Consider the following 10769-nt stretch of genomic DNA (forward strand, 5'->3'; position numbering starts at 1 on the left):
TAGTTTTTGCCTTACCTTGCAACCAAGCGGACATGGGGACAAAGCGGAGAAGGTAGGGGTTGGAATGACATTTACACTAGAACAGTGAAAGCTAAGTGCCCCCCCCCCCCCCCCCCCGAAGCAGACTATGTTTAGATATGAGTGTTGGCAAAATTGAAAATTGCTTAGAACATGGTTTTGTTAAACACCGTTTAAACTGTATTTCAATCACTGACCCTAAGTTTCCTCATATGATCTAAAACAACCTCAAATGAATTGAATGGTAGTGTACCTTTTTTATGGTCTTGTTCCTTTGCCATTAACTGCTGTAGTTTCAAGTTAATTTCTTCCAAAATGTGTTTTCCCAAGCGGTCTTTTTTGATGGGGTTCTGGTTACAAACTGTTACGGCTGGAAATCTCACCACCTATGTGAAAATATAAATGAACCAAAGGAAAAAATATTGACGTAAATGAACAACGAATGGGTTGACACATTGTTTAAGATGGCTCACAACGGTTTCCAGCACTTCCCTTCAGTTACAATTGTATCGATCATTACTACCAACCTTTATCAATAGATGCTACAATTATGGCATCAGACAAATGCCCTAAAACATTTAATCAAATTAAACTTCTACTCAAAGTTGCTTGTTTCAAACTCGTCATAGTGGACACAGGGCGACTTTGGTAGAGAACGAATAAACCATGAACTTCATAGAAAAAGATGGCAAAAGCACTTAATATAAAGCAAGTCCAAATGAACTGGCTAAAACATGTTTTGGCCTCAGCTAGCCTTCCAACGCCATGGGTAGTTGTGTAGCTGCAGAATTCTTTTATTATATCGTTCGCTCTTATTTCATCAGAGGTGGCATCCCCCATGATGTTAATGTGGCGTGCCTTGAATGCTAAGTTGGTTTTCCAGGTAGTGTTTTATAAGCTAGCTAAAAACAAATTGAAGAAACTAATATTAGCAAATTTCAGAATTACCATTTGACATTTATACACTGCAACAAAGAAATTATGTTGGGTTAATTTGAAGGAACATTTCACTCTTTCAACAAATTGACGTTAAATTGTTGGGAATGTTTAGAACACAGAAATGCTTAGAAAATTAGACGTTATTCCCAACAATTTAACATCAAGTTGTTGAAAGAGTGAAGGTTTTTTTGCCATACTGTTGTTGACCAGGAGCTTGCTGTGCTTTAAATCACTTGGTAAGATTTTCTAATTGAGAGAAAAATACTGTTCTCAATCATTTAGTAACATTCCATGTATGTGATGAATTGCCAACACGTCATTCCGCATAGCTTGAGTGGTAAACATGTCTTTCTCGCGTTGTAAATTTGCATTATGCACTTCGCTTCGTTCTGAAAGGAACGACAGAGGGAGGAAAATACAGAGAACATACATTTGATGTCCATGGTCTTCTCATTGCGCAACCTTGTCGTGACAACTTGAAGAATGGAGTGGATGAAACCAAGTATTTCATTGGAAACGTGAAGGAATTATACCGCCGCAGACGAAAAGTGAGAGGTCATGCATAAAGGTAATATTCTACCAAATAGCTCTTTTGGTTCTGTAGCCAGAACGATTGACAAAATTGGCAAGATTTCCGCGCAGCCCGATACATTAATTATAGATACGTTTTGCGACATAAACTCTATTCATGCTCGTTCTTTGTGCAAGAGGGTTAGTATGACAGTTATGTATGTAAAATTAATGTATAGGGCTGTGCGGAAAACTTTCTCAAAATTATTTTGGTTTCGTAAACTGTTTGGATTAAACGAAATTGTATGTATGGACTGGCCGTTTACTGTTTTGTTTGTGGCCAATGTTAGGAACTCGGTCAAGGAAATATGCGGATCTTTTGTTTACCTGCTTACTTTCATTAGCATACATTAGCAAAGACGACAAAACAAACCACAATTAAAGAGGCTTGTGAAGCTTAACATTTTCCAAAAATTTAAGCGTGGTATGTTAAATCGTTTTGAAAAAACGATTTATCATACAATTTTAAAATGCATGGTGGGGTGGTAACTCTTGACACCGCGCCACCCATTTTTTTGTGAATTCCACAGCTTTTGAAAGCTAAGTTTTTCTGAGAGAATTCAAAATACCACATAAATAATTACAACAACTACCAAGGTTGAAACGTTCTTTCAGTTCACGGTTTCCATTTTTTTATAGCTTGTTTTGATATACAGTACACGAAAGGGAAGGCGAAGCGCCAAAACACTCTTTCTGATCAGGGAAAACATCCAGATAAAAACATGCTTGCTGGCGATGAAGTCGTTGTTGGTAGCCCCGTTCAATTCCTTGTCCGCGCCTGTATTAAAATAGCCACCTTATTTTGCCTCCTTTAAGTTGGTATTTTAACTTGTTATGTTTAATTTACATCATTCCTTTCTAATTTAATTTGAGTGGAGTGCTTGCAAACTTGCTTGGGTAGTTGTTGGGTAGTTGGGTAGAGCTTTGTTTTTTAATATTATGATAAATAGGTATACAGTAAAGTCATAGAAATTCATTATAGGGAAACCTAAGTTATCGCCGATGGGTAAAATTGGCAATGTTTTAGTGCTAAAATGTGGTTGCTGAAAATTTGCATTTATAGCATGCTCTTCTTAAACCTATTTCGGACGTAAAAGTAAATTAAGTTTTAATTTTTTTTTTCTTGAAACAGAAGAAGAAGACCTAATAAAGCAATAAATGGCATTTGAAGGTTAGTATCAGTCTGTGGATTAATACGCGAGCCGTCGAAAGTTAAGGAAAATTCCATCCCGCCAAAAGCGGACTTTGAGCTCAACAGAGACAAAATCGTTTTTTGCATATTTACTCGAAAGGAAGCGATATTTTAAAAACCTAACTACAGCTAAGTTTGTTTCTCACTAGGGACTACCTATGAGCAAAATATGAACGAAATCGATTTTTTGACTTGTGACACCACTTGGTCGATATTTGTGGAAAGCCACCCTTAAAACAACAATAAAAGCCACAAAGTTCGATATGACACTATTTAATGGTAGTTATCTCTGAAGTTTCCTTTAAAATCTTTTAATCTTTAAATTATTTGGCAAGTCTTTTTGTATGGAACATCTACAAATTCTACCTGCTACAACAACATTAATAAATAATCAAACTTTGTTTAAAAAAAACCCATGTAAATTTCAACATAGAAGACAAAAAATTTAAAAATGTAAAACGTGCAGGAGAGTAAGTAAGAAATACTATAATAAGTTAGATTATTAGGACCCTTAGTATTGACACACTCTTCTAAAAGTCCTGTTTTCTACCGTCTTGTGTTTTTGAAAATATGATGATTTTACTTGATTGACATTCTTTCTACTGAAATACATTTCTTAATGTGCTGACTTTACTTTACTACTTTAAATTAAATCTTGTGTTTGAAGGTAAAGGACTGTGGCTAATAAATGGTTCTTCTATCCAAGCTGTTAGAATCCCCCTTTCAGAAATAGATTAGCTGCTTTTACTGCGTAACTCATTTACGTGTGTATAAAAAAAACATTAAAAAAGAACTTACCAGTCTTCGCTGCGTCCCTCCTGGTTTTGTTTTTGAGGTCGAGTTAGAAGACTTCTAGGCACTAGGGAGTCGTCCGAGAAATGAATGCTTAAGCGTTCGAGGGACGAAATTTCAGGAGAGCAATTATGTTGTTAGAAATATCCAAGATTTTTTTCCTGTTTCTGTTGTTGCTCAAATCATTTGAATTTTCTAAACTTAAATCTAGCCGACTTAAATGTCTGGTTAATTTAATATAACTAACCCTTCGCGAATAGCATCACCTAGCTGTGGATAAGTGTAATTATATCCGTTATTTATCCCTAAAGTTTCTTATACATATGTGCATATTTTATTGACACATCCTGTCATGAGGCTTTTCAGTGATCAAACAAACGATACGTCAGAAAAACTTTATCTCATGTAACCATTAAACATTCCAATAACAAGAAAATTGCTATAGCACAAGTTAAGGGTCTTATTATATAACATCTTCCTTCTAATACGCCATTTCCGAGTTGCTGTGAACCTCCTTATGAAAGTGAGGCTAAGTGCACAGCTTTTCATATGAAAATTAGTTTTTTGTTTGCATATGAACGAAAACTTATTTTCATAGTAAAAACTTTGTACTTATCCTCGCTTTCATAATGAGGTCTAAAGCAACCCGGAAATGGCGTATTCTTTGGCTAAAGGAAAATCAAGTGTTTTAATTATATATTACGAGATTCGTTGAAAGAGCCGGTTGTTTGTAGACTGAATTCAGGATTTTAGGCAACAGTAACAAGCATATTTGTTCGCCAACACTAGAAGTCTTCACAGCTCACGAATTCTTGTCACACAGAGCGTTTAGCACACAGCTCTGGCACACAGCCTTTACACTTAAGTCAGCCCACAGCTCTTTGAATAGACTTCTTAACACACTGCTTACACTTCTCTGAAAAGATATCTCTTAAAGTGCCTATCACCCCTACCCAATTCCTCTCATTCTCAAAAGTAGACGTAGAAAGTAAGCCAAAACAAGCAAAATAATGAGATTTGAAGTTATTCTCGATTTTTAAAACGCGATCGAAATCACAATTTCTGAAGTTAAAACCGCGCCATTAGAGGACTGGCACTAGTGAGTTGTGACGTCGACCCGGTATCTCGATAACAAGCACACAACAAAACAGTAGTGAGTCGGAGTGAATTCTATGCGAGCTGTTTGGGGTTTCTGGCCGATTTTTTAGCCTAAAATCCGAACACTGACACCGAATCCGAGCAAAGCTGTAACGCAGATGATTCAGAATTTAACTACAACCCCGGCTACGTGATTGACGCGACTATCAAGCACGTAAAATAGGAATGAAAGGCCTACACAACTCCTACTCGCATGTTTATCGCTTCTATCTCAGTCTTTTGATCAATTTAGCTTCTTATATGTTTACAGCTGGTTGGCATGACGATTTGAAGGATTTGTATGATAATCATAGAACAAAACCATGTGCTTAACTGTAGCATGTTTTGTATTTTGATCTCAAAGGACATTCTGGGGTTAGAGTTCTGCGTTTAGCGCCTGTTTATTTCACCTCTTGTTGTTTCTGTTTAGCCGCTGTCGTTCTAATGCCATTTCATTTTACTAATATTTAGATCTAGTTTGGCTCGTTTCAGTTCGCGGTCCGGTGACAGTACAGCTTCTAGTTAGGATTGAACCGGGTGATAATCTTTAACCTCCGAAAGCGACCGCTATTGTTGTCATCTTTGTGAGGATGCAACTGTGTAATTACAGCACTTTATCTTACAGTTTTTGTATTTCGGGGCCCGGCCATTTGTTTTTGTGGCAAGATGTTGTGTCTCTGGTCGTTGCTATTTGTTTTTTGATCCTTTCTCTAGCACTGTAGATTGCTTCGAGAGCTATGCAATGCGTGAAATGTTTGTTTAGTTACGGCTTCGTTTTTGCATGACCCTTTGCATCGCCTCGCTTCGCTCCGCTCTGAGGTTTGTGTTGGGGGAGCTTGCTATTTTCTAAATATTTGAAATCTTTCGGTTTTAAAGAATATTTTACTGGGGCTCGATTGAAGTGTAAATAAGCAAGACTTTTCCTATGAACAAGAGGCTTGCCTTTTGTCAACAAAAATACCCACATCAAATTTTACTTCGCGACAACATGCGGACCGCTGAGGAGACATTTTTCGTGGCGTAAATATAAGCTTATTCAGTTGATTTTTTTACCATTTTTAAATTGTTTTTAGCTGAAATTGTTCTTGTATTAAGAGAAGTAAAACCGCACAACGTTTGGAAAGCCATTGCGTGTGTAATTTTTCAAAATATCTCGATTTCCAGGTAAGAAAAGCCGACCTTTCGAGCAGTATTTTGAGCAGTACAGTGTATGTCAATCGACCGAGATTTTCGATTGACTCTTAATTACTGGCTCGTTCTTCACAGACAAATTCAAGACTGAAGCTTTTTTAAAAAGAATGCTCTGTTCTTCTTGGAAAGGCTAATCCCAAACTTATACACGTGGAATTGAGAAAGAAAAAGAACTAGCTTTATCATGTCACTGTGGCCCCTCATCCGCGCGCCAACAGACAGCAGTCTCAGAAGTAAGAGACTCCATTCGCCTCTTCGCATTTTTGTGAGTCTAGACCAATTGTAAATGAAAATAAGTTTACTATTTCAGTAGGTTTTTTATTAGCTGCACCTATAAGCTTAAATAAAAAAACGGAAACATTTCTTACCGCACGTTCGCGGCGATGTTTGGAAATGGTTTAAATCTGGTCACCGCTTTAGCATGGGCAGTTGGCGTCACATTAATACCGCTATCATCTCGTTTCAGTCTTGGGAGGGTTGGCTTGTTACTCACTTCATCAAGAAATCAGAATCGACGCATGAAGTCGTCGTTCACGAAGTGCTTGAAGCATATTGACGATTTTCCAGGTTTACCCGCTTTTGTTTCATGAAATCGATCTATTTCTTTCTGCATTTCCTTGCTTCATCATTATCGAACAGTGTAGCGAGCAGAACTATACCCTTCTACATAACTGTGAAGGCAGCATATTCACCTACCACATACCATCCTAACACATTCCAAGTTCAGTACAGAGAATGTAGTGACAAATGAGCAAATGCTCTGTGGCTGAGATACCGGGTCGACGTCACAAGCTTGTTAGAACCCAGTCTCTCAACTGCTCCTTTTTGTATTCAATATGGCGGAAAACGACCTATTTTGGGCGATTTTGTCGTCTGATAAAAACAAAACGAAACATGGAATACGATTTATTTCTTCGCAAAGCGTCTTAGACATGCATAAATTTTCGAAATTCATTAAAACTGTGTAAGGGTGATGGGCACTTTAAACTGCTAAACTTGCTTACTTGTATAGTCATAAAATAAGATTCTAGAACCTTCTTATAATGAATTTTCAGTCAGAGCACTACATCAGCATATGTTAAAGCTATTTAAAGGAAATTATGTAAACCTTGACACAGAATTCTAAAATGTTCTGAAATGTTCTGGAACGTTCTGGGAAATATAGAAAACTTTCGTAACCAATTATAGCAATGTACGACTAAGGGTGAAAGCAGTATGTAATTTTATGCAATGTATTGTGTGAAACTCTGAGATACTGAGTAACCCTAGTACTAGGGTCTCGCTGGGGATTTGGATCAAGTTGCGCCAGGTCCATTAGCAAAATGAGAAAAAACGACATTCGGAATGATTATACTGTGACAATATTAAAAAAATCCAACTATCATACAAAAGTAATTTTGAAACGGGCGGTGTCCATAGAAAATGATCCTTGGAACAGCCGGTGATGACAAGATCGGGCTCTCTTTTGACACCTTACAACAACAATTAACGGAAACCACAACTAAGTCTCCTCAGTCTTGGCGTTATGCGTTCTCTCATCTAACTGCGAGAGTCTTTCCTCTATTTAATCAGTTGGTTTTTGAGCGTGTATGAAATGGAAGGTATTTAACCAGTTTTCACATTTTTGATAGAATTTCAGGACCAAGAATGGATATTAAGGAAACCAATAAAAGACGTAAACAAGAGAGGTCGAGGGGGATTGAAAGGGGTAGATTTTGAAATTGCGTCCTTGAAACTCAATTTAAGCCGCCCTGCCGCCGATGCACTCCTTTTGTATTCAAAAGAACCACTGGCTAGGCAAGCTATTCATCCTAGCCTACTGCTCAAGGCCATAAGTTGAGATTCAGCAGGCTTCAGAATTCCCGCACGTAGGTATTAAAATGCTTACCTATCTCAACATCATCTCTGTCTTTTGGCTTCCTTCGTATAAAGATGTCCCACACTGTTCCAATAAGGAGCAAACCAACCAGTAAGGCAAGCGACATGTACAAAAGATATTTCACAAACGGAGTGGAGTAACCAAACAGGCTTTCGTTTTGAACTGGCTTTTGTTGTATCAACTGCAGGAAAAATGTTCAGAATTATTTCATGGTAGATCACAAGAGACGAAACATCAAGTAGAATATAAACAGCAAATGGCCTGTTTCGCTGGCTGGAAGGCATAAAAAACAAAATTGTGATACCGCCATGATTAATACAATCTTTCATACGCAGTGCGTATACATGATTCATATTTAACAATTATTCGCCTCAGGGTCAGTAGATATTGGTGAATATTCCCCGTGAATAAAAAAAAAAAAAGCTGTCCTTGATCCCTTCCTTCGCTCGGCACCACACAGCAAAACATTTTCTCAAATGTGCACAACTATTACGCTTCTCGATGAGCTGGAACTTCAAAAGCACTTGAATGCTTGTCTCAGAAAGGTGGTAACTCGTACATTTAAACGCTTCTTGAATTTGAGATGCCCGACTGTGTCCGATCTTCTTCAATTCGCTTTCGATTTTTCATTCAACTCCGTTTGCAAAGAGCTGCGCGTGTCATGTGATCATTACGTTTCGCGCACTTTGGTCGGAAGTTGCCTCAACATCCGGTCGCTTTAATCTGAAAAAAATGTTTACTTAAAATAAAATTCAGTAAACTTCAACAGCAATATCCAAACGCGGGGAATTTAATAAAACAATGATTCCATTCGCGCTTGTTGGATATGAGATTAGTTATAGCCAACTCGGAGCTTCGCGCCTCATTGGCTATTTACCATCTCATTGTTTAATATTTACTCAGCAGGAGCCATAATCAGGGATGGACACCGTAACGAGATGCTATTTTGGCTTGTGGGCTTGTCCCCATGTGTTGTACCAAAAAATCTATTTTCAGAAAAAATTGCGCCATACGCGCATGCGCACACGCGTTTAAATAGCCAGGATCGCGCGTGGAGAAATTGAATTTTTTTTATTTTCTATCCGTTAAAAATGGCGTCCAAATTTTAAAATTCTGCCAGGGAATATCTCCTCAGTGCCCACATTTAAGGAATTAGACTCTCACAACGAAAAGGTAACAATTGAAAGATGACGGAAAGTTGGAATAAGCGGCCTATTGATCACATGACTCCCACGGTAAAGTCAAAAAGGCGCCAAAACGGTGGCGCTGGGTACGTCGCTACAGTTGAATGAATGAAAAAAGCTTACACTTTACGAATACGTACTCAGGTACGTAAGTACTTAACTGTAGTTAATTTTTTTCTCAGCTGCTTTCCGTGTCACTTTTGCCAGTATGATATGGTTCAAATAGTACCCGAAAGATGTCTAAAGTTCAGTTATTTGTTGTTGGAGCAGTTTTCGACACCTCCATATTGAACTCTGCCAGCTTTCAGTGTTTTTTTGCTCATGTTGAACTGGAAAAAGAGCCTTTTGCTGCTTGGAATCAAGCTCTGTGGCTATGCAAAGGAAGAAGCAAAACAACAACCGTCTGCATGGATAGACTTTCTAACCAGGAAAAAATATACCTTTTCATATTCGTCAAACCGCAGCCGGTTTCTTGGTTAATGGCTATAAACAAGGCCTATTAAGCTTACTGATGACGGGGTATTAAATAGTGGAGGATGCATTTGACCGTGATCGACACCGAGTTGAAACATTACGATTGGTTACTGGGTTTTTATCAAGATGCGTACTTTTAGCTTAATATAACAATAGAGTTGATGTTCGCGGGCGTAAATATGTCTTTGGCCCGACTCAGGCTCATTTTAGCCCGAGCCGCAGGCGAGGGCTAAAATGAGTTCTGAGAAGGGCCAAAAACATATTTACGCCCAAGAACATCAACTCTATTACTATTGTAATAATTTCAGAGGGCATTCAGAAAAGAAATAAAAGGCAGTACAGTAAGAGATATCTTGAACGCTGCAAGCGTCGCGTCGGCGTTTATTTTACAGTTGTTTCATTGTACAAAAATATTCATTGTCGCATAAGCTTTAAACTTCGACAGAACACCGCAAAATTTGTAGAGAGAATATTGCTTCTAAGTTTTCAAAGGGAAAATAACAGAATTTTGTGAGCAGCGAAGACATGGTCACTTGCAAGTGTTAAAATTAATTGTGCAAGTGCTTTCGCTCGACGAAGACAAACTGTTTACCTTCACCTCGCTGCCGGCCATGGAGCTACTACAGGCATTATTTCCACCATCGCCCACCATTTTCTGTAAGTCCTTTTCTCTAGCTAGCTGAAACTACTGGGAATTTGCTTCTTCGTTAGGTTTTTCAGCCATTTTGTAGCTCAAAACAATTTTTTTGCAGACGGCAGCGCTTCCAGTCAAACAAGCAAGAAAACGGCGCGAACAGTTGAATGGTTTCCAGTTCTGATTGGCTGGTTACGTTATGTTCTTGTTTCTCATTGGCTTAGAGCAGCGAGCTAAAATATATTTTAGCCCGCTGAATTTTCCATTTTAGCCCGCAAAATACGCCGCAATGCCCGATGAAATTATTATAATATTTGTTTTCACTCCCGCGGACATGCATGAAAACTTATCCTTTGTCTGCTAGTAGTTTTGTTTCACCTCTTCAGTTCTTAAGTTCTGCCGGAGGCATTTTGAGAAGTATTAGCTTATTTTGATGTTAAAGTTGCTAGTTTGATGTTGAAAAAAAATTATCATGCGAACTTGAAAAAAAAGAAAGAGTTTGAAAACAGATAAGAACGTGTTTACAGCTTTCTTGTCCCTTGGATGACCATAGAAATCAACAACTAAGAAACGAATGAACATTAATCTCAAGTCTTACGTGTAATACGTCTAAAAAGCAGTAAGCCAACAGCCGTCATAAGAAGCAGTAAGCTTTTCGGGAAAAAAAAAAAAGCAATCGAGAAATTCATTTCTGACGGATGATAAAAAAAAATTGGCACTGATATGTGAAAGAAATCTACTCAATTCGGCAGCTTTTAG

This window comes from Pavona decussata, unplaced genomic scaffold (genome assembly GCF_977016875.1).
Source record: "Pavona decussata unplaced genomic scaffold, jaPavDecu1.1 SCAFFOLD_124, whole genome shotgun sequence".
In the NCBI taxonomy this organism is placed as follows: Eukaryota; Metazoa; Cnidaria; class Anthozoa; order Scleractinia; family Agariciidae; genus Pavona; species Pavona decussata.